We start from the raw sequence: 26,215 nt of genomic DNA on the forward strand, positions 1-26,215 counted from the left end.
GGTGACATGAAGTTTCACCTTCCTTATGCTCTAAGCTTCCATTTCGAGGGTTAGTGAAGACAACATCGTGCCTCTTCATCTTCAGTGAACATTCGCTTATGTTGAGAGTAACAAAGGTCTTTCTCTTCATTCATGAAGGAACAGTACTCCGAAGTTCCCTGTCACTTCTTACCTCACAAGATGATTTCTCACCTGATGGACTTTCACTATCCTTATGGCTGAGGCACCGCCAGTTAACATGTAAGATATCGACTCCTTCTTTCTTATGGCTATATTGGGATGACACTGTGAGTTTCTCCTTTACCCTTTATCACACCAGAGACACGTTTTGTCGAAATGAACCTTAACATCCTCCCGCTTAAGGCGATAAAAAATGAACGCATGGGGTTTTCCTTCACTTTTCCTTGAAACTAGATCTAATCTTTCGAAGGCTGATGGTCGCATCACCATTGGAGATTGACAAAAAATTTCCTCTTCTCCTTCGAGGCAAAGTCAACCTTCGAAAGGCTGAGTGTCAGTAGAGCCAGAGGTCATGTGTAGTTTTTCTCTCTCTACTTCCATCATGCTCAATCTCTCAACGACCAAAGCACGTGCAAAGAAGGTCTGATGCGGTTGAAGGCTAAGTTTCTTTTATCCTTGCCCTCCTTTTCTCCTACATCATCGATTTCTTCTGCAATTATATGATTTCTGTCGACCACCTTTTCCTTCGCTCTTCTGGTTATGCGAACTGGCTCTGACGTCTTATATCCAAGTCCCTTCCTCGATGCAGGTATAGCATGCCTCTCCTACAAAAGCTTCTTCTGGGTCAAAGAAAGCTCGGGTTGCTCATAAATCCTAAAACTCTTAAATTCAGTGTGAGTTGTGAAGTCATACCTTGCTTTTGCTAGCAATTTGTAAGCTTTACGATCAAAACCATCTTCCATTCGTGTTTCAGAGAGATTTACTATTGTCAAGTCTCTTTTAGGTTCATGGATTTCCTACTTCGTTATCGGTATAGGTGGTGTAACAAAACTTTCTTTTAAGATTTCAATATCCCCAACCTTCAAGTATTTTGAGCACTCTGTAAAAGGTTACTCACTTTTCTTGTGCCTCGACGAAGGAACATAACGCAAGATCGGAGGACTTTGAGCCTTTTCATCTTTTAAAACATGTTTCTTTGTATCTTTGGTGGATTTCTCACCCTCTTTCGAGCTAGAGGCTCGTGCCTTGTCGTTTGTTTTCTTCCCTGTATCTTCTTGTGATTTCGACTTGGGTTCACCTCCATCCTTTATTAATGGAGTCTCCACAGGCATTACCTCACCAACACTCCCAATCCTTAAAATAAACTTCGCACCTGCGAAGTGAGACTCTGCTTCTGAAAATGGATTAGAGTCTGCTTCAACTTTCTTAATCACGTCTTGATAGAACTTGAAACATTTATATATTGTTGACGTTATCACCCCATTTCTATGAATCCAATGACATCCCAATAATAGCTTATAGGTGGTCTTCGAGTCTATAACATGAAACAATGTGTCAGCATTCAAGTCACCAATGAGAAGTTCTAAGCATATCATGCCTATCGCTGACTGCCTTGGTTGAAACCTTGAATTACAAACTTCTTGTTCGAAAATTCTTCTATGAGGATGTTCAATTACCTCATAATCGTCTTAGGATTTATATTGACGATTGATCCATTGTCGATGAAAATTCGCCCACCTCTCTGTTCTTGAACGTATCCCGAGATGTACAGGGGCCTATTATGCAGCTTTGATCCCAACAATAGATCATCGTCTGAGAAACCTATGGACATACTGGAAGAGGCATATGCGTGCGTCATAGAGATTGACACACTAGATGAGTTGGACTCTAACAACGTGCCGATGAGAGTCGTCTTAGTTGCTTGAGGTAGTGACAATAGGTCATCTATGTTGAACAATAGTAAGTCTTTTTACTTTTCGATTACTTTCGATGAACATAGAGGAGTATCCTCTTCTCCTAACGTGTTGATGGCGTGACATACAACAACTTCTAGTGCTTTTCTCGAAAAGCGGCCATAGTAGTTCTCTGACAAGAAATCTACTAAAGTCATCTGTCACCTGGGTTGAAGAAAGTCCTCATCTTCCTCCTCAACAAGCCTGGTCTACCAAGCATTCTTTTTTCCTTTTCGGGTAGAACTCGATTTTCTCTTCTTTTGGCACATTACGAGAATCCATCCCTCATCATCGTCATCATGAACATGTTCTTCTTTATTTTGAAAATCTCTCATTCAGACCGCTTGCTGAAACCAAACGACTATAGGTTCAAAGGTCTCAACTAGACTAAACTCTTTTTTTTTTTTCATAACATATATCCAATGTTGGAGCACTCGGAGTTACTGCATTGTGGCATGATTTGTTTGAGCAACCTCGTTGAGATCCAGCTTAATTTTTCTATCACGAGCTAACTTATGAATCAGCTTCTTCAGCATAAAACATTTTTTGATCGGGTGGCTAACGACCCTATGATACTTGTAGTAGTTAGGATCGTCCAGTTTTCTGGCTTGCTCCAGTCGTTTACATTTCGGTAGCTAAATAAGTTGTTTTTCTAGCAGTTGCTCAAGCATATCTGGAACATTGGAGTTAAGAAACAGATAAACTTTTTCCTGCCTCTTCTTTAAAGTTAGGCGACATCTTTCGTCTTAATCGTCTTTCTTCTTAATTTTCTTATCTTTTCCTTTCGAAGAAAATTTCAGTGGTGTCTAATGACCATTGATTCCTTCATGTCACTTTTCACAATCTTCTCAACTTTCTTTATCTCTTTCTTGTCACTGTAGAATCTCCTTTGAGCGACTGCGGGTGACATGTCTAATGTAGGAGTCATTTGCAGTAGTTATTTATTTGTTTGGATGTCGAGAGAGAGATGGGTGGTAGAGATGTCTTAATGGGTGTGCCAATTTCCAGAGAATCTTGTTTCGTGGAGTGGAACTTGTGTTAATGTTGATTTCATGCAATGTGGTTCGATCTCTAGTACTTGATCCTCTTATTCTCTCTTAGTTGAATGCGTACGCTTGACTTGAAGAAGCGAAGTATGGGATTTTCTTGAAGTTGAAGTCTTGGAAGGGTCCTTGTATTTTTAAGAGACTTGTATCTTCAAGGAGTGTCCAACTTCAGGAGTCTAGGAGTCATCTTATTATTGATTCTCTCTGGTCTCTCTATTGTAAAATTGCTAACCCTCACAAATAAACAGAGCTCCTCTATTTATAGAGTTCTCTGGTGGCCTTCGTGAATTTCGTGAATTTGGGCTTGATTGGTCCATGGGCTTGACCCCTGTGCTCAATTAGTTGGATTTGAACTTATTTTGGCATTTGGGCAAAATTCAACCTATTTTTAGGCTCAATTGGACTTTAGCCCAAATTATAATATCAAACTGGGCCAAACTAATTTCACTCAATCCAACATTTATGATGAAAACACGCGGCATCATCAGACTTTGCCAAATTATGTCTTCAACTTTAATTTGGGGACACATGTCAACTTATAATTGATCCCAAATTTAATTATTTGGAGTTTCGTCACTAATTTAGTGAAGACTTGTCAATATTTGTTACCCTGTAAAAAAATTAAGAGACCCTTTTTCTTTTCCTTTTTAACCTTTCGATATATTGCATTTACTAGTATATTTGTTCTAGATTTTAGAAGGTTTTTTTATAAACATTTTAGAAGGTTTCTAATAGATGGTTGAACTCTTGTGATTATATTAGTAATATAAAATTTTCTAATAGGTCCATATTTGTTAATGGTGATTTTCCCAATTTAACGTTTTAAGTGAAGATCAAAAGAGAAATTTAATTGTATACATTTATTAAACAAATGAAATTCAAACGTCTATTAAAAATCTTGGTTAATGTCATGAGTCGATTAATTTTGCTACGTTGTCAAAAAGCTTAAGCTTTCTTCTTCTTAGAAAATAACTTAAGAATTCATTAGAACACAATTGAAACATCAAGGTATCTATTAAATACAAAATTAAAAATTCATGATAACTTATTAAACATCTCTTAAAATTTAAAAATCTTCTCAAATTTACAACATTAAAAATTTAAGACATTCTTAAACACAATTAAAGTCTCTAAATCAACTAGTTACAACTCTAAATGTTTAAGGACAACAAAAATTATAATATAATATACTTTTTCTTAAAAACATAGATACTAACAATCTACTAGATATTATAACTAAATTTGCCTTCGACTATCATATTAAACTTTTGAGTCAATTTGATTTAAAATGGTATTGGATGTCCTGTATTCAAACCCCTTGTAATATTGTTTTTTCCCCAATTAATATTCATTTTCACTACAATCCTTCAAGCTAGATAAACACAGAGTTTCAACAAAAATACCGAACTCATGATATACCAAAACGAAAATTTGAAAAAAAAAAAAAAATCAGAAAAGGCTAACAAAGGGTCAGAAACTTTACAGAAACTGATGTTTATCAGATCAATCATAGAAGATTTATTATATAGTTTTAGGAAGGAACCAAATCACATGAGAGATCTATATCCAGTGCGTCACTGCCATGTTCATGCAAACGGACGACCTTTCTTTTTATATCATTTCTTTAGGACACGACAAATTTTTTTGCTTTGGTATTTGTATTATTATTATTATTTTTTATCCTCAAAAAACTTAGAAATATACACACAAACATACCCTAATTTAGCCTCTACAAATACAAACAACTTTGGCCTTCTTACATACACAAGTAAAATGGAAAACAAATTCCTAAGTCTGTCAAATAGGGTTTAGGGTTACATTTTCACAATGTAGACTTTAATATTTTTTATTATTATTTTTTTTAAGTTGGAGGTTCAAATTTCAATTTTTGATGGATCTAGCTATTATTATTATATTAATCATATACGTCTTTAGTGTCACAAAATGTTAAAATTTAGGAAAAAATATTAAATTATATACCTACATTTTAAGAGTTGTATCAATTTAACCATAAACTAATAATTCTATCAATTTGAATCATACATTTTTGTAAATGTATCAATTTAAATTTTCCATATGTGTGAGTAAATCTCGGATAAAATTTATAATTGCATCAATTAAGCCCATAGATTTTCACAAATAAATCAATTTAGATTATTAACTTAGTCATTGTTTCCTTTGAGACTTGTCCATGCATTTACTATCGTCTATTTTGTAAAACTGACATTCGAGGACGTCTACATATATGTTGAGAATTAGTGCATGGATTATTTTCAAAAGTAATCGTAATTATGAAGGATCTAAATTGATTGACTTATGAAAATTTAGAAGTTTAATTGACTTAAATTATAAGTTTCATCCGATATTGGTGGAACGAAATCTAGATGAAGGTGAAATTGATTCACTTACGAAAGATTAGAGTTTAAATTGATACATTTATCTGTTCATGATATTAATTGAATATAACCACAAAAGTTTAGAGGTATAAATTGATATTTGCCCTAAAATTTATTGAGAAAATAATCATGTACATAACATCAATATACAATTTATCGATTAAGTTGGAACATCCTATATGTTTTAATTTGATCAATCCATATGATGTATACCAACAAAGACCAGAACTTACTATATTTTCATCTTTTTAAAGAGAATTTTACCTGAAATAACTTACAAATTATAAAAGATGAACATTAGATACAGACAATTATTAAAAAGAATCACACTACAATCTTTATTTTAACATTTAGTGTAAAAAGAACTTGAAAAAATTAAAAACGACCCATCTCTTATTTGCATATAGTTTTTGTCCCATTACTTAGTTGGTTCTATATGATCATATCTTTTTCTAATGATAGATCTTCTTTCAATTTATAGTATCGGTGACACATTTGCTTTAACACTTTACTTTTATGCATTTCCTTTATTGTGGAAAATCGAAAACGATATAGATAAAAGGAAAAACTTTATGAAAAGCCATTATCAACATAACTATTTCTGCTTTGGTTGATTACACAGTTAAATAATTGGCCATGTATAACATCATTTCATATCTCTTTTGAATAAAAAGCAATATGATCAAATCAGCATAAATGACAATTGACAAGTGATTAATGCATGGATCGATGTTCCAATAGTAGAAGAGGGGAAAAAACACAGTTAATCCTATACATTGCTGAAAATTTATATATTAATAAATAATTGTGTCATATACCTAGATGACACAAGTAATTAGGAAAGGAAGAAAGAAAACATTGGGGACTATAACATAAATAATTTTTGGGCTTTCTCATTTTGTTTTCAGGCCCAAAGAAGAACAAGCAGATGAAGACCCATGAAGCAGAGGTTGGTGAAGAGTTTGACTGTGAGCAACAATCTGATCTTCATACACTGTGTTGGATAAAAAAATTATTTTATTCTGATCAAATTGAATGAGAGAATTCATTTTGGTAAAGTTACTCTCTCTCTACCCCCGAATGCTACCTCTTCTCTCTTGTTCTTGCTTTCCGAAACTAACAGATTCATGACCATCTTTTGTTGTTTGTAGGGATGAAAGAAACATATACAGAAGTAAAAACGGAGGGAAGAGGAAAGAAAAGCACAAATATACGTGGTTCGACTAAGAAAGAGCCTACATCTACGGGAAAATATCCTTTTTGCATAATCATAAATAAAGGTTCACAACTTTTACAATTTTGTTTGACATGAATAATAAATTTTGATCTGATCTAATATTTATATCTTATATCAGTCAGTTATATGAGATGTAAAATTAACCATTGTAATCTATTGTAAATTTGAGTTGTTGGATTCATCTTCTTTCAATTCTCCACCTTGAAACCAACACATACATTCTTCAAAAATAACTCTTCCAAGCTCTAACACTTTATTCTATCTCTGGTAGGTTGAAGCTGATAAGCTCAAGACATTTAAGGAGCTTGAGCTTTCAAACTGACTTCGTTAGCATATCATCGACGTTCTCCGAGGTATGTACCTTTAATATTTATATTTCCCCTGCTTCAATTTTGTCTCTAATAAAGTGATATTTTATATCGATGTGCTTGGTTCTTCTATGAAATTATGGGGTTTTGGATAAATGGATAGCACTTTGGTTATCACAGTAGATTTTAACTACTGTTTGATCTAAACCAAAGTCTTTCATTAATCCTTTAAGTCTCAATGCTTCCTTTTCTTCTGTAAGAGCCATATATTCAGCCTCTGTTGTAGATAGTGAAGGATCTCTTAACGAAGAGTTCCATGAGCACGTTCGATTGCTCCAATTTCACAGTGACCGAAATACACTAGATACATTCAAACACACAGTTATGCAAACAAACAATAATTAACGACATGCTTTGAACAAGAAAAAACAAGGGAGAGAGTTCTCATACCAGTTGAAGACGGTCTTCAAACTTTGGAACTCAACGCAATGGATGACCTCTACCTGATCAGCCAACGCCCAGCAGATGTGTCGACTACAGCAACACGAACAATCACAAAAACACAAACGCAGCGGGGACGACATCACCAGAAAAGAGCCCAAGGTATTCTCGGAGTGAGAACCCAAAGCCTGGTCTTTGTTGAGTTTAGTAGAGGTAGAAGGAAGAACTGATCGTGTAGAGATAAGCAAGTGGGAGAGAATATGAAGCTATCTCATAGCAAAATGCTTATTGTTTAGAAGAAACTACACGATCGTGTAGATTTTACCGAACGATCGTTTAGAAAACAGAAGGCAATTGTTTAGCAAACACGACACACTATACGATCGTTTAGAAAAGCTAACCGATCGTTTAGGACTTAGTGTGCGATCGTTTAGGTGATGGGTAGGCGATCGTTTAGGCGCTGAGCGACTATTGTATAGGCTCTCGATTTAAGCGATCGATTACATTTTCACACCAACACGCTCCTTCGATCTTTTTCCGAATGAAGGAACTATTCAAAAATGAAATAAATTTAATTTTTATTCATCGGTTACAATAACCGATGCTATTCCCATTAACACACGTCCAAGCAAGATTTTGGGTTAATTAGCATATAATTAACCAATTAAATTATTAATAAATATAATCATATTATATTTTTACCCTATAGTTTGATATCACATATCTACTATAGTAATTTCTCCTCTACTTGATATAAATCATATTTATATCTAATTTCCTCCAAAATAATGTATCTCATACATTTAGCCAATTATATCATATATAATTAACCAGTCCAATTATATCATATATAATCGAACTTCCTCTTGTCAATTTGAACATTTCAAATTAACCCAAACACTGATTCTTGACTTTATCCAAGCTACCCAGGGGACCTAATGGACCTGTGGCTCGAAGCTTCAACGATCCGTGAATAGTTGACTAAACTCTTTAGCCACGAGATCCACCATCTGTTAATTGTCAAGCATTCCATTAAAGACCAACAACTGAACTCTTCTTACCACAAATATATTTCTGTGTCCATCGGATATAACCAATAATGGGTATGATGACCCTTCACAGATGCTTGTAAGTATAGCTGAGCCAAATTACCGTTTTTCCCCTGTAATTACATCTCACTCCTTAATTACCATTGATTCCTCTAATGAACAATAAAACATAATCCAACTATGTGTGAACACCTCTCGGGCCAAGAAAAGGTGTGTGGTGCCACATCGTTCAAGTGTTGGAATCAGCCCTTAAGAGAGCTATCTATCTACTTACCTTTGCATTGGGGAAGGAGTGAATTCCATCTTGTGTAGTTGAGTTCCCAACTCTTAAATCAGACAAATCCCCAAAATGGTAGGTTTGAATCGGCGACTTGGACACTCGCATCCATACAAATCAAAGGACTGCCCTCAATGGCATGAGTTCCCAACTCACTCAGGATTGAGGTCATGTTACCTATGGTTATCCTAGTGAAGTGAAGTCTCTGTCATGAACGGTGTTATATAACTAGACGTTAACACTTCGTAGTCAGGTCTTATACAAACCCTTTGTATAGGACGCCCCCGCTCGCATGTCCCCAACACGAATGATCAAGATTAGACCATCTGTGACAAGTCACAACAGTCGTGACCATTCTACAAAGCGGGTTGCATCTGTAGCGTTACCGGGATAAGGTTTCCCTCCTATATCCATATACTACAGACCATTTTTGTTATCACTCATGACATGATCCACTTGTATATCACCACATACATGCTTGAGTTGCATATAGATAACCATGGATTTTATGTTTATTGGTTTGTGGTAAAGCAAATAAAACATGCAACTGAGCAAAATTCAAGATGTGAAGTAAAATATCATATATTATACAACACAAGCATTTGTACAAACTATTTACAAACTACAGGACACGAGACTTTAGGACATCAACCCCAACAGATAGAACCACTATAGGCTATAATGTAGCTTTCCAGCTCATTAGATTAGGACCAAGAAGAAAAAGGTAACCTATTAAGGAACTTCTTTTTCCTAAATCCCCTACATAGTCAGCATTTATATACCCATATAACTCTAACTTTGATTTATGTGACTTCTGATAGATTAGGTTAGAGTTTTTGGACAAAATTAGGTATCTTAGGATCCATTTAGTGGCCTCTTAGTGTCTTTTACCTGGGTGGACATATATCTACTAACAAGGCTAGCTGAGTAGGAAAGATCAAGTCTGGTGGAGATCATTAGGTATATTAGGCTGCCAACTACATGGCTATAAGGGACTGCAGACATTTTATTTTGATGTTCTAGGTTAGTTTCTTAGGAGAGTTAGCTGAAGACAGCTTAAAGTGTTGAGCAATAGGTAGAGTCACAGGCTTGGCATCACTTAGATGAAATTTTTTTAGTACTTTCTCACAATAATTGTGTTGATTGATGCTTAGAGAGTTGACTATTTTCTGCTCCTTAGGATCTCAATCCCTAGGATTTTACTTGCCTGACCTAATTCTTTCGAGTCAAACTCCCTCTTTAGGTGGGTTTTGACATGTGTGAAGTCTTGCTTGGACTTCCTTACTAGTAGCATATCATCAACATATATGAGTAGGTACACTTTATCCTTATAGGAAGGAGTGTTCACATACACACATATGTCATAGGAACTTCTTTTAAACCCAATGCTAGAGATATAGTCATTGAATCTTTTGTATCAGCATCTTGAGGATTGCTTAAGTCCATAGATAGATTTATTAAGTAGGCAGTAGAGATTTTCTTTTCCTTTCACTTCAAACCCCTTTGGTTGCATTAAATAGATTGTCTCTTCTAGATGTCCATGTATGAAAATAATCTTTACATCTATTTGATCCAACTTCAAATTATCTTGAGCAATCAAAGATAAGAGAAGTCTTATTGTGGTTTGTTTAATCACTGGAGAGAAAATCTCTGAGTAGTCTATACCCTCTCCCTGTTTAAAGCCCTTTGCAATGTCTCAACAACACAAAACGAGGGTTTCGTTCGTTATAGGACTTGACCAAACATCTCACGACAGCCATGCAACACTTGTATAAAAGTTAGTACCATCCCGTTAAGGACAGGTTTTGTCAACCTTGCCTTATACCTAGGCTTTTTTTTATCACAGGGTACTTCTTCTCTGAGTTTGAAAACCCATATAGAAGCTATTGACTTATACCCTGGTGCTAGAGACCAAGTATCATTCATATTTAGTGAATGCATTTCCACATTCATGGCTTCAATCCAACTTCTTGCATTAGGACCACTTGTAGCCTCTTCAAAGGTAGTTGGTTCTTGATCAGTAGAAGCCACTACAACATACGTACTAAGTTCATGTAATTCATTTCAGTGTACCTAGCTGGAGAAACAATAACTCTTCAATTTCTGTCCCTAGCTAAGGAATATTGGCTTAAATCAGGCTGAGTATCAATAGTTTCAACCTGTTCCCTTGTTCCTTCCTTTTCTTCATTTTTTGAAACACTAGGTAGATTAGTTTCTATTGATTGCTCAATGGTATCTCTACAACAACTCTTGTGGTGAAGGAGTCAGGTTTATCCTCTAGTTTCTCTTCCTTTTGCATAAACATCTCTCTCTCTCTCTCTATGAAAATGATGTCTCTACTTATAATGAATATTTTCTTAACTAGATGCACATCTTAAATCCTTTGACTCCTTCAATGAAGCCAACAAACATTCACTTAAACAACCCTATCCTTAAGTTTTCCCTTGTTTTGGTGCATAAACCACACACACCAAAATACTTTAAGGTTATCTTGGTTAGAAGGATGGTTAGACCATTTCTTTTCAAGGGTAAATAACTCTAAAGAAGTATGTGGGCACCTATTGTGTAAACTGTATAAGCTGCAGCTTTTGCCCAAAATTTTTCACTTAGATATGCATCAAACAACAAGCACCTCACTCTTTCCATTATTGTTCTATTTAACCTCTTAACAACCCCATTCTGTTGAGATGTGTACCTCATAGTTTTGTGCCTTGTAATGCCATTCTCACTACAAAACCCATCAAATTCCTCATTGCAGAATTTAAGTCCATATGTCCTAAAGTACTTTAGCTTCTTAGATGTCTTAGTTTCTATTAGCATCTTATAGGCTTTAAACTTTCCAAACACCTAATCCTTGGTTTTTAGAAAGTATCTCTAACTTTTCCTAAAAAACCATTAGTAAGAGTCAGAAAGTACCTTGAGCCACTTAAACTTGGAGTTAAGAATGGTCCCCATAGGTCACAATGAACATAATCAAGTATGCCTTTAGTAGTATGCTGAGCTTTTGTGAAGCTTTGCTTAGTAGCCTTTCTTATTATGTAATGTTCACAAAAGGAAAGGTGCTCACTAATTACTTGGGGCAAAATTCCTTGCTTTGGTAGAGCTTGCAGTCCTTTAGCACTAATATGTGACAACCTTTTGTGCTACAAATCTTCTTTTGTCAAGGCTGAAATAGCATAGGCTCCATTCAACATTTCTACCCCTCTAACAATATAAAGATCATTGACCTTCTTACCAACCAAGACAACATTGGAATCCTTTCAAAATTCTAGGACCCCATTATTTCTTCTACATTCTTACCCTATGGAGTCTACCTAGAGATATCAGATTTTTCTTTGAGTAAAGGTACATGTCCAATATTCCTAACAGGCTTGATTGATCCATCCTTCAGCTTTAAAGATACTAAGCCAATTCCCTTGATCTTACAGGCTTCATTGTTGCCCATGTACACACATTCTCCATCCAATTCTTTATAGGTGTTGAACCAAGGTCTAAAAGGTGTCATATGATAGGTACAACCAGAGTCTAGTAGCCATTCATGCTTCCCTAAAGACTCACATAGTTTGATTTGTTACTTGTAGAGGCTAGAGCATCTAAGTAGAAGAATGAGCTTTCGACGACAGAAGCCTTAAGCTGTTTTCCTTTCTATTCTTTCTTCTTTTCCTGATTCTTCATCTTCAAACTATAGTAATCTCTCATGAGATGTCCCTTCTTCTTACAGTAATTGCATCTCAGATTAGTTTTTGGTTTATGTTCTTCACTAGGTTGCTGTTTGCCCCTCTAGAATGGTTCTGCTTGTTCTTGCCTTTCACAAACAACTCTTCTGCACTAGGCTGTTTGTTCTTAATAGCTTTGAGCTCTAATTCTCTAGTCCTTAATGCTGAAATAATGGCATTAGTAGTTATTGACTCTGCCATATTTCAAGGCATTTTTCACCTCCTTAGAGGCTTCATTTTCATCACTTATCTTCTCACTAAAGTTGCTGAACTAAAAAACTATCTTCTTAAACTCATTCAGATTGTTAGATAGTGCTTTAGCATAATCCATTTTGAATGTGAAGAATTTTTCCCTTAAAAACATCTTGTTAGGTAGATCTTTTGTGGACAAATGTGAAGTTGTGTCTTGGTCAATTATTTTCTTTAAAATGCTATCACTGAGGTTGAGAACCAATGTTGCATAAGCTGCTAGTTCATATCTTCCTTTTCTTGAACTGTAATCAATGTAGATAGAGTGGATGGATCCAAGAGGGACTTGTGGACTTTCTATTGTTTGAAAATTTCCATGATTTTGGCTTTTCGTAGGCCAAAATCACTCTTTCCATCAAATTTCTCTATCTCGAACCTTTCTAATGCCATCTGTAATATGAAACTCACTTGATCTTACCAAGATTAGTCTTTTTTATTATCTTAATGATCTAGAAAGCTTGTCAGATGATCTTTAAAGCTCTAATACTAGTTTTGTTGGGCTTTCTTATGTTGTTTTTAGGCCTACAGAAGAACAAACAGATGAAGGCCCACGAAGAAGAGGTTAGTGAAGAGCTTGGTTATGAGCAAACCACATAAACAATATGATCTTTACACATGTGTTGGGTAAGAAAATTATTTTCTTCTGATCAGATTTGAATGAGAGAATCCATTTTGGTAAAGTTTCTCTCTCTCTTTACCCTCGATTGTTGTCTCTTACTTCTCTCTTCTTGTTTTCTGAAACTAATAGATTAATGGTGACTTCTTATTGTTGGCAGGGGTGAAAGGAACATATACAAAAGTAAAGATGAAGGGAAGAGGAAAGAAAAATACATATATATGTGGTTCAACTAAGACAGAGCCTACATCCACAGGAATAAATCCTTTTTGAAGAATCACAGATAAGGGTTTACAATTTTTACAATTTTTTTTGACATGCATAGTAAAATTTGATCTGATCGGATATTTATATCTTATATCAGTCAATTCCATGAGATGTAAAACTATTCTTTGTAATCTGTTGTAAATTTGAGCCGCTGGATTCATCTTCTTTCAATAATGGACATTGAAGATATAACTTACAAATAAAACTAGAAGGGAAAAGAACATGTTGATATCTATATCTCCACAAATAAATGATATGTGATGTTGAAGCATGAAGAGGAAATTAAAAACAAGATTTATCTATTACTGTTGTAACCTCCAAGCTCACAAATTGTGTACTTTAATTTCTGCATATAAAAGGAAATTGAAGGAAAGCGTTGGGTTGACCACTCTTCACAAGGCTCAAATACCCAAGATCAATGCTAGAAAGATGAAGAAATGATTCATAAATATTTTGGCAAATCCTCGATACTCGAAACTCGATGCTCGACCTCTTCCTACTCAATCCTTGATGAGAATTCCCTTCTTCGTCTGACGAGTCTCTGTTGAATCTCTGATAGAACTCAATGACAACTGAACTAATACTTGATCGTACTCGATGGTTCTTGAACGATACTCGATGCGACTCGAAGGTGAAAATGATGAACTTAAAGCTACTCTATAGCAAAGAATCAATGCACAATTGACTCAATATTCAGATTACTCGATGCAATTTGAATGATAATTGAATGATGCGTGATTTACAGTAAAGAAAACACTCGTATAAACAAGAAAAATAAGGCAAGAAGATGAAGATATAGTGTTACGTGGTTCATCAAAATTTCCTACACCCACAGGAAGATCTGAATTCTTTTTACTGATGAAGATTGCGTACAATTTTGTTGTTTACAGAAAACTAAAGAAAATGATTATCACTCTCTCTTTTGAATTGAAAATCAGTGGTATTTATAGAGTATACCAGCTAACCGTTTACAAAGTTAGATATAAACTAAAAATTGAGGTATTTGAGTCAAAGCTTCTTCAAATTCTCTACCTCGACTCCAATGCCTTGGAATCTTCTGATCTTCCTGATTCTGACCAATTTGTCTATCCTGTGTCTGGAAGCTCAAAACCAACCTATTCTAAACATTTAAACAATTTAAGCTTTGAAACCGGTTTTGTTAACATGTCAACTGCATTTTCTGAAGTATGAACCTTTAAAATTTATATCTCCCCTGTCTCAATTTTATCTCTAATGAAATAATACTTGATATGAATGTGCTTAGTTCTGGTGTGGAATTGTGGATTTTGGGACAAATGGATAGCACTTTGGTTGTCACGGTAGAGTTTCACCACTGTTCGATCTATTCCAAAGTGTTTCAGCAATCTCTTGAACCACAGTGCCTCTGTTAAAACCATATATTCAGCTTTTGTTATAGATAAGGCTACTATAGGTTGTAGTGATGCTTTCTAGCTGATTAGATTAGAACCATAAAGGAAAAGGTAACCTGTTAAGGACCTGATTTTGTCCAAATCACCAGCATAGTCAGCATCCACATATCCATCAAGCTCTAAGTTTGGTTCAACTGACCTTTGGTAGTCTAATCATGAATTTTTAGACCAAACCAAATACCTTAGGATCCATTTAGTAGCCTCCTAATGTTTCTTACCAGGATTAGACATATATCTACTAACTAAGCTAGCTGAATATAAGAGATTAGGTTTGGTAGAAATCATTAAATACATTAAGCTTTTGACTACTTGACTATAAGGTATGAAAACCATCTATTTCTGATGTTATTGGTCATAATCTTTTGGATAGTTAGCTGAGGAAAGCATAAAGTTCTGAGTAATAAGTAAGCTCATAGGTTTAGCATCATTCATGTTGAACCTTTTAAGGATTTTTCCACATCAATTGGACTAATTAATGCTTAGAATAGACTCCTCTTTATTCCTTTGGATCTCTGTTCCAAGGACCTTACTTGCTTCTTCTAAGTCCTTCATATCAAACTCTCTTTTTAAGAGGTTTTTAACATGGATTAGACCTCCTTTGGACCTACCTGCCAACAACATGTCATCTACATATATGTGTAGATAAACCTTGTCCTTGTAAGAACCTGTATTTACATAAGCACATATGTCAAATGAAATTCTTTTGAACTCAATGCTAGAAATATAGTCATTGAATCTCTTATTCCAGCACCTAGGTGATTGTTTTAACCCATATATGGACTTGTTGAGTAAGCAAAAGAGATTTTCTTTTCCTTTAACTTTAAATCCTTTAGGTTGCGTCATATAGATTGTCTCCTCTAGATGTCCATGAAGAAAAGCAGTTTTGACATCTCGTTGATACAATTCTAGATTATTTTGAGCAACTAAGGATAGAAGAAATCTTATGGAAGTTTATTTGACAACAGGAGAGAAAATCTAAAAAAAAAATATATTCCTTCCCTTTAAATGATCCCCTTTGCAACCAATCTAGCTTTATACATAGGCTTTTGATCACATGATACCTCTACTTTAACCCTTTGGTAGAGGAACTAAATACCAAGTGTCATTCACTTTTAGTGAATGCATCTCTTCATTCATTGCTTCAATCCAATCCTTTGCATTAGTACAACTTGTTGCTTCTTCAAAGGTTGTTTGTTTTTAGTTAGTAAGAGCTACAACAACATTTAAAACCAGATTCATATAGTTCAATTTAGTATATCTAGCTGAAGGTGTGATACTTCTCCTTTGTCTATCCTTAACTAAGACATATTAGCTTAAATCAGGTTGCTTACATGCTGTCTCCTTATGTTCCCCTACATCTTCCTCGGTTTCTCTTGTGTCACTAGGTTCGCTAGAATCTATTGGTTGCTCAGATGATAACTTCACCTCAATTCCTGTGTTGGATGACTTTCCTTCATCCTCAATCTTTTTCTCCTTTTGCATAAACATCTCCTCTTCCCTAAATGTGATGTCTCTGCTCACTATGAACTTCCTCTCAACTGGATGCCACATTTTAAACCCCTTGACACTCTTTATAAAGCCTACAAACATGCACTTGACTGCACTGGCCTTTAACTTTCCCTTATTTTGGTGTACAAACACTACACATCCAAAGACCTTGAGGTTATCTAGGTTAGGAGGATGATTAATCCACTTTTTCTCAAAGGTTAGCAACTCTAAAGATGTTTGAGGGCACCTATTCAAGGTATACACTGTATAGGCTGCAACTTTGGCCCAATAATTTTTCCCTAAGATAGCATTAGAGAGCAAACACTTAACCCTTTACATTATGGTTCTATTTAACCTCCCAGCAACCCCATTTTGTTGAGGTGTATACCTCACTATTCTATGCCTAGTTATACCATTCTCACTACAAAATTTATCAAAGTGTTCATTGCAAAACTGAAGCCCATTATCTGTTCTAAAGTATTTTAACCTTTTAAATGTTTGATTTTCTATCATGGCTTTCCATTCCTTAAACTACCCAAAAACTTGGTCTGTAGTTTTAAGAAAGTATATCTAACTCTTCCTAAAAAATTCATCTATAAAGGTTGACAAATACCTTGAGCCACTAAAGCTTGGTGTAGAAGATGGTCCCCATAGGTCAGAATGGACATAATCCAATGTTCCTTTGGTGGTGTGCTGAGATTCTGTGAAACTTTGATTGGTTGTTTTACCTAGAATGCAGTGTTCACAAAAGGAAAGGTGCTCATTGATACCTTTGGGCAAAATTCCTTGCTTAGATAGTGCTTGCATCCCTTTTTCACTAATATGGGATAGTCTTTTGTGCCACAAGTTAACCTCTGTCAAGCATACTGTTGAAACCATGTAGGCACTTGTCATCATTTCTACTCCTCTCACAATATAAAGGTCATTGACCTTCTCACCAACCAACACAAACTTTGAATCCTTTATCACCTCAAGAACTCCACCTTTTCCTCTACATTCTCACCCAGTGGAGTCCAACATGCCCAGAGATATCAAGTGTCTCATGGGCAAAGGTACATGTCTCATATTTCTTCGAAGCTTGATTGATCCATCCTTTAGCTTCAAGGATACTGAACCAATCCCTTTGATCTTACAGGATTCATTGTTTCCCATGTACACAGATTCTCCACTAGTTCCATGTAAGTATTAAACCAAGGTCTAAAAGGTGTCATATGATAGGTACAACCGGAGTCAAGTACCCAGTCATGCTTCCCAAGAGGACTGATTTGGTTGTTTTGGATTCTAGTGGAAGCTAAGGCATCAGAATAAAAGTAGAAACCTTAAACCACTGAAGCTTCTGGTTGTTTTCCCTTTTGATCATTTTCTTTTTCTTGGTTTTTGCTTTTCAAGCTGTAGTAGTCTCTTATCAAGTGACCTTTCTTCTTGCAGTAGTTGCATCTCAACTTGGTCTTAGGTTTATGCTCTTCATCGGACTGGTTTTTATTCCCCTTAGACTGGTTCTTCTTATCCTTCCCCTTGGCAAATAGCCCCTCTGCACTAGGCTGCTCTTTCTTGAATGACTGAAGCTCTAACTCTCTAGTTCTTAATGCTGAAACGATGGCATCAATGGTAATTGATTCTCTACCATATTTCAAGGCATTCTTCACTTCCTTATAGGCTTCGGGTAGAGAGTTTAATAACACAAAAGCCTCATTTTCGTTACCAATTTTCTCGCCAAGGCTCTTAAACTCTAAGACTGTCCTCTTGAAATCATCCAAATTATCTAAAAAAAGGCTTGGCAGAATCCATCTTGAACGTGAAGAACTTCTCCCTTAGATACATCTTGTTGGGGAGATCCTTGGTTGCAAAAAGACCTTCCAGCTTAACCCACTTCTTGTAGGTCGTGTCCTTATCAATTACTTATCTCAAGATACTGTCACTAAGATTCCGAACTAGAGTCCTATATGTTGTAAACTCCATGTCTTCTCTTTCTTGTACTGATATAGTGGGTGGGTCCAAAAAGGCCTTGTATCCTCTCTGTTGTCCAAGAATGGCTTTGATTTTGGCCTTCCATGGGCCAAAATCGCCTTCCCATAAAACTTTTCAATTTCATACCTTGCAATAGCAATTTTTTATCTAATCAAGTATCAAGTCTTCATTTCTTGAGAATCTTGATGTTCCAAGAATGGTGACCTTGATGTTCTTTAAAAGCTCTGATACCACAAATTGTGGGGCTAACCACACTTCACAAGGCCCAAATACCCAAGATCAACGTCGGAAAGATAAAGAAATGACTCAGAAATATTCTGCCAAATCCTCGATACTCGGAACTCAATGCTCGATGTCTTCCTACTCGATCCTCAATGAGAATTCTCTTCTTCGTTTAACGAGTCTCTATTTAATCCTCAATGGAACTCGATGACAACTAAATTAATACTAGATCGTACTCGATGGTTCTTGAACGATACTCGATGCGACTCGAAGGTTAAAATGATGAACTCGAAGCTACTCGATAGCGAAGAATCGATGCATGATTAACTCGATATTAGACGGAGTTGATCTTAATTTGGGCATTTTTTTTAGTTGTTGCAGAATCCTGTGTATGTGAAGAAATCAAAAGGCTGAACTTGTTCCTTATAATCCAGAACTTAAACAAACTTTGAGAAAAGTAAGAAGGAAGATGAGAGTTGAACTCGATGCCATGGGAGACCAAGGGGGAGTTGTTAGAACTATCAGAGATTATTTCTAACCAACTTTTCTTACAACCCAGACAGGCATTGCTGAGGCCCCATTTAATTGCATAATTTTGAGGTAAAACCCAGTTTAATTCTGATGGCACGGGACCTTGCATTTAGGGGAACTCCACACAAAGATCTGCATAAGCACATCCAGTCTTTCCTGAAAATTAGCAGGATGGTAAAAATAAACGGAATCTCTTTTGATCTTATTCGATTGAGATTGTTTCCTTTTTCTATGTAGGACAAGGCGAAAGATTGGCTGAAGTCACTTGCAACGGGAATCATCACCACATGGGATGATTTAACCCAAGCCTTTCTAAACAAATTCTTCCCTTCTGTGTAAACAATCAGACTGAGAACATAAATTGCACATTCAGACAGAGAGAAGATGAAAAGTTATTCGAGGCATGGGAGCGCTATAAAGAGTTACTGTAGAAGTGTCCTCAGCATGGATACCCTGACTGGTTACAAATATAGTTGTTCTATAATGAGTTGACCAGTACAACAAAATCCATCTTGGATGTTGCTGCAGGTGACTGATAATGGGCAGAAATGCACGTTATCATAGTGCTAAGTTATTAAACACTGTTGGATTGCGTTGATGAAATATGTTAAATTGCATCCATTAAGCATAAATTCTATAATATTGCAGTCGCATGCGTTCAGCGCATTAGAACTATTGATTTTTGTATTTTTGTGCAGAATATGAGTTAACGCAATGCGAAGATTGCGATCATAGGAATTCAGTGGTCGAGCGTAACTTCATTGCAAGGTTTTGCCTTGATCATGCTCACAAACATTCGCCCGAGAAGGATCACCGCAACTTGGTCAGCGCAACATGGTGGGCGCATCTGGGTGATAGGCCAATTAAGAGTGATGGGACAGAAAGCTGATAAAAGCCAAATCCAAATTAAGATGATAGCCGATAACGGTTCCGAAGTATATTCAGCTTTATCGGTGATAATTATTTGACGCGTCTATCAGGAATTAAAGTTGTCCCATTGGTTAATCTCCTTTATCATGCATGCACTATGATGATGAATTGAATGATGTGCTAAATGCGCTGTGCTTTGCGATGAAGATAATTTATGCAATACTACGTTCTAAGAGTATGCATTGATAGTGATATGCTCGTAGTATGCGATGAAGTAGTACGTGTCACAAGTTTCCTTGCGCTGAAACCAAGTAGAATTCCAACACAAGTTTCTCAGAGTGATTCGAGGTCGAACACGGGGATTGTTGTCGTTAATGCGATACTTATGTGATACATGCGACCAATTTTAATAATGAATAAAGAATGTTGGTTTGTACAGAAATATAAATTGCGATGAAAGTAAAAATGTGTTGATAAGATAAAAATGCGTTATAAAGTAAATTCCTAACTACTATGATACGTGATGCAAGATACATGATACATGATACTGAGGTCGAGGACTGACTGTGTAGTTGTACAAAAGAATCGATGTATGTGATGGCAAGTCTTATGAATGAAGCAGAAAGAGAAAGAGTAAAAAGTAAAAACATTGCAAGTTTGTTAATCATGTTAAGGATGCAACTAAGGTTCCGCTTTCCCTTGGTGTACACTTCTCAGTGATCGGCCACGTTCCCATATGTCTATGGTGAAATAGAGATGAACTTGATGAACGCAAGATTGTTTCCATCTCTGGAAATACTTATCGCTTTAGTTAACACATTCTTCCAACCTTCTCTCGACAGGAGGAATAACATCTTCACTTCTGCTCTCACAGGTGAAGATGCCGTCAAGCATGCTTTAGCTAAACTTAATTAATTCCTTAACACAAATTAACTCACTCGCTTAATTCTCTCTTTTTAACCTGAAGATTAAGTATACGTCATGGAGAAAATGGATTATGAATATATGGAAAGAGACTGAGAGATGATAATGGTGACGATGATAACATTTAATTCTAAAATTAAGCGTTGGATACATGTTGTGAATGAGGGATTAAAGAAGATGAATATAGAGGATGAAATAGAGAATAGAAATTGGAAAGAGTGTCAACGTCTTGACACAGATCCCAATCGGAGATTTACGCTTGTCGGCGTATGGAAGTGGTGGAGAGGAAAGCTTCCCTCTCCGGCTTGCTTTCCCGGTAGAATTGACCTTTGCATAGAGCTTCAACTTCGAGAATCGGAAGAATTCTCTGCTCGAAGACTTACCTCTCGGCCTTGTCTCGTATTTCTCCCGGATCTACTCTATCAAGTCGCTTCAGACCAGCCTCTCTCTCAGAATTAGTATATGCACGTCTCTATGTATACATGTATATCTTTCAGCGAATTTGAGGAAGCTAATTGTAGGTGAGATCTTGGCTCTTTGAATTTGTGGTCCCCACTGTCTAATTATGGTAGTTCTTGAAATGGCGGAATGGAAAATTCCTTCTGTTACGCTATCAATCCGTAAAAAATGCACAATTAAAAGCTGTACACTTGTCAGAATCGTTCGCGAATGCATTACTCTTCACATCTTCGATCTATCGCCGTATGCGGTGTTATTTTTTATTACGGCATGTGGTTGGGATTGCGTTGATCATCTCTTCGTTCTTGATTGATGGGCGCATGTGACGTAGATGCATTGTTTATTTTGTCTTCGAGCCATGAACGCATGCGGTGACCTATTTCCTGCAAAACAGAGATGGAAACATTCTATTTCGCCATCGTAATGGTGTTAGTGGGTGTGTTTACGACATTTCATAATTTTTGTATTTCTTAGCCAATTTGTATACTAACGACGCAACTTTCCTCTCTTTTTGCCGCAATATCTAAATAAAATAGTATAAATAACTTGTATTCCTACAAGTTATCACAGACTAAATCATTCGATTATGCGTACTAGATGCTGCTCAACAACGCATATTGTCACAATGCCACGACTCACCATATGGTGGGCATTTTGGAGGGCAACGCACTGCAGCCAAAGTTTTGCAAAGTGGATTCTTTTAGCCTTCATTATTCAAGGATGCAGCTGACTACGCAATGAAATATGATCGGTGTCAACGCACAGACAACATTTAATAGAAGAACGCAATGCCAATGAACACTATCTTGGAGTTGGAACTATTTGACGTATAGGGGATTGATTTCATGGGACCATTCCATCCTTCGAATGGTAAGTACTATGTTTTATTAGCCATCGACTATGTCTCCAAGTGGGTAGCAGCAACAGCATGCGCCGCAAGTGATGCGGTGGTAGTCTCTCAGTTCCTGAAGAAAAATATTTTCACTCGTTTTGGCAATCCTCGTGCCATCATAAGTGATGAGGGATCACACTTTGTAAATCACAATATCAAGGAGCTACTGCGCAAGTACGATATCCTCCACAAAGTGGCCACTGCATACCATCCGCAAATGAATGGTCAGGCTAAAGTGTCCAATCGAGAAATTAATTTGATACATGAGAAGGTAGTAAAACCTTCATGGAGAGATTGGGCAGTGAAGCTTGATGATGCATTGTGGGCATACCAGACCGCATTTAAAACACCGATATGTGTGTCCTCTTATGCATTGGTATTTGGTAAGGCGTATCATTTGCCTTTGAAGCTGGAGTATAAAGCATTGTGCGGTCAAGAAGCTGAATTTTGATTTGAAGAAGGCAGGGGAAGCACGAAAAATGCAGCTGGTCGAACTAGAAGAATGGAGGAACCACGCATATGAAAATGTGAAGATTTATAAAGAGCGCACCAAGTGCTGGCATGATCAATGCATATGCGGTAAGAACCTCCAAGTCGGGCAAAAGGTCTTGCTATTCAACTCACATCTGTAACTCTTCCCAGGAAAGCTAAAGTCACGTTGGTCTGGACCATTCATAATTAGACAAGTATTTTCGCATGGTGCGGTTGAATTGTCAAATGATGACGAAACCAACATATTCAAAGTCAATGGGCAGCGAGTAATGGCGTATCATGGAGAAGGCTCGCATCGCCAAGTCGACTTCGTGGATCTAAAGAACTTTGAATAAAGAAGGAAGTAGGTGATCCCTACGTTATCAAATGATCACAATCTATCAGGGACGCAAGTTTTGAGAAACCTCAATTCTTCAACTCTTTTCTCCACTACTCGGAATTTTTACTATCTTCAAATCCTGAGCTATCCTTATTTTACTCTCACTATCTTTAATTCTACAAAAAAAAAAAATAAAAAATGCGATAACGAGTTTTATTTTGTTTAAAATAATTTGACCCTCTCTTTGTTTTTCTTGCAACGGTCGAGGTGCAGGATTGTGGAGATATTACAACAAGAAGAAAATGATCTCATCCCATCATCACAATCCACAGAAGAAAGATCGCCACAAAGATGGATGCGTCAACACAATGCGGGTGACAGCACAAAATTTGAGGGTGTACTCTTCCTTATCTTTATTTCAATTTTTGCGCTATCACATTGCATTTTACTTTTCAAAGTTTTATCACCGCATCCTCTTTGATCACTACAATCATTTGACAAGTAGATAAATTTAGTAGTTTACCGCATTCTGTTTCTTTGCCAAGTATGATTTCAATGATGAAAAATATGCTTCTATCTCTTTCGTATATTTTAGAGTCAACTTAGTCTTAAGATAGTCACCTCCCGAAATATTTCTAGAAATTAGGGGTTTGCGATCTTTCTTTCAAACTCTCTTTACAACGCATTCTATGACCATCACATGACTTATTTTAATTTCTTTTGGCAATGAAGACATTACCGCATTTTAAATTTGGGGGTGGAGTATTTGTTTCCAACCTTGTTTCTACATCTAAAAAAAAAAAATTGAGAATAACAACTCCACTGTCAACGCAATGGGAAACCCATGTTGATAAGAGTTAAGTTGTGAAAGACCCCGTAGTTGGATGTCTACATGACACATGTGGGGGCAAGCCAAAATGAAAGTAAGTCACCAGGATGAATGCATAAATCAATGACCGCAACTCCACTGCCAAATCGGTATGAGTTTAGTCTAAGAAAGAGTGCATTGCTTGTAGTTGGATGTCCGCATGACACACGTGGGGGCAAGCCAAAATGAAGGTATGTCACTCGGATCAGCGCAAGGTCAGAAAAAATAGCAATGAAGAAAATTTTTGTGCAAGGATAAATCATTTGACACCCTAGTGAAAAATTTTCTTTTTGAAATAAATCATGCGATGTTCCGGAATTTAGTAAAGTCCTTTTGAAAGTTAAACTTGCAGTCCCTAGGTCTTAGAAATATTTTAAGAAGAAACTTGAATAAGACTTAAGGAAATTATGGCATATAGGATTTGAACGAAGTATTCTTGAGAAATCTAGGAAAAGAACTCTACGGTTGACTTGCTAAAGGAATCTTTAGCTTATACTTGAGGACAAACATTGTTTAAATTTGGGGGTGTGATAACGGGCAGAAATGTACATTATCATAGTGTTAGGTTATTAAATAATGTTGGATTGTGTTGATGAAATATGTTAAATTGCGTCCATTAAGCATAAATTCTATAATATTGCAGCCACATGCGTTCAGCGCATTAGAATTATTAATTTTTGTATTTTTGTGCAGAATATGCGGTAACGCAATGTAAAGATTGCGATCATAGGAATTCAGTGGTCGAGCACAACTTCACCGCAAGGCTTTGCATTGATCGTGCTCGCAAACATTCGCCCGAGAAGGATCACCGCAACTTGGTCAGCGCAACATGGTGGGCGCATCTGGGTGATAGGCCAATTAAGAGCGATGGGACATAAAGCTGATGATAGTTGAATCCAAATTAAGATAACAGTCGATAACAGTCACGAAGTACATTCAACTTTATCGGTGATAATTATTGGTGCATCAATCATGAATTAAAGTTGTCCCAACTATACAACCGAGAGAGAGAAGCGGCCTTTCACTATGGATGCCTTATAAATACCAAGTGCATTCTTCAGAAAAGGGGTTCACGATATAGATAACCAGTTCACCGTTTGTACAACCAGTTGCTTCTGTTCATAACTTCCTTTCCATTTTAATGCGGAGCAAGAGAAAAGTAGTGGCATCAGAGATCACTCAAGGCAACTCGAGAGAGAATCTTGGGGCGTAAGAGCAGAGAGGGGGCCGACTCTCGTGAGAGCGAGATTATCTTTAGAGCACGAGTAGAAACAGTGTAAATGCCTCGCAGCAAGAAATTGCTACCAGGCTCTTTATTAAACTTGCATTGTTATTTTGTACTTCATCTTCATATCTATTTAATGGAAGTTCTATTTCTACATCCGCTCACTCTCTTAATACGCATGAGTAGTAAGCTAGTCGAATGGGTTGAGAAGAACTAAGCTAACATGACCGAGGAAGTTTATTGCTTGTGATTGTCTTGTTTTATGCTGCGCAAATTACCCTTTAGAGTTACTCGAGAGAGAATCTAAAGAAAGAATCTAATGTCTCGAGAGAGCTAGGTTAGAATCTGGACTCGAAAGAGCAAGATTAGGCTTGCATAAACAAGAGATAGGGACTTAGAGATAAGCTCTGTTTGTCAACTTGCATCGCATGCATCCTAGGAATAGATATGATGATTTGTGGTCTTCTTATTTGTGTATCACCGCATAGACAAGAATTAGAGGTTTATGTGTAGGCCCTATAGACACTTTTGCACATACATCGCATGCGTTCTAGTATTAGAAGCTGTAGCATTCACGCCGAGAGATGGTTTACTATTGTATGCATGTTGCATGATCGCAATGCACGAACGCATTCTAAGAAATGTTAGCTGAACCCTTCTCAACCCATTCACCGCATATTCATCGCATCTCCCATTTACAAACTCTTTTCAAACTCCGCCGCATTTTTTATTTATTTTCATCAACGTAAACAACAAACCCAACGATTTATTTATTTAACTGGTTACCGCAAGTCTTCATAAAAATCACCAACACAACTATTTTCACAAGTCCCTGTGTTCGACCCTGAACTTACTAGGAAACTCAGAGGAATTTACACTTGAATTCCGCTGGGGAAACTTGAGTGCAAAACGCAATTCCATCAACGCATATCCTCCGTATTTCCATTTAATAAAATAACGCATCAAGTTTTTGGCGCCGTTGTTGGGGACTTCGGCAAAATAGTTTATTAAT

General features: G+C 36.5%; 1 long non-coding RNA gene and 1 other non-coding gene across 2 annotated transcripts; one reads left to right on the forward strand and one right to left on the reverse strand.

Annotated features, from left to right (window-relative positions):
- Positions 1–6,402: 6,402 nt before the first annotated feature.
- LOC150031861 (uncharacterized) lies at positions 6,403–13,746 on the forward strand. Its single transcript, XR_016525367.1, has 3 exons — positions 6,403–6,635; positions 6,864–6,945; positions 13,153–13,746. It is a non-coding gene; the product is annotated as an uncharacterized LOC150031861 (long non-coding RNA).
- Positions 13,747–19,499: 5,753 nt separating this feature from the next.
- LOC120068628 (small nucleolar RNA R71) lies at positions 19,500–19,605 on the reverse strand. The gene has a single exon (XR_005479265.1). It is a non-coding gene; the product is annotated as a small nucleolar RNA R71 (small nucleolar RNA).
- Positions 19,606–26,215: the final 6,610 nt, after the last annotated feature.

Source organism: Benincasa hispida, chromosome 12 (assembly GCF_027475165.1).
Source record: "Benincasa hispida cultivar pf3 chromosome 12, pf3_genome.v1.1, whole genome shotgun sequence".
NCBI lineage: Eukaryota > Viridiplantae > Streptophyta > Magnoliopsida > Cucurbitales > Cucurbitaceae > Benincasa > Benincasa hispida.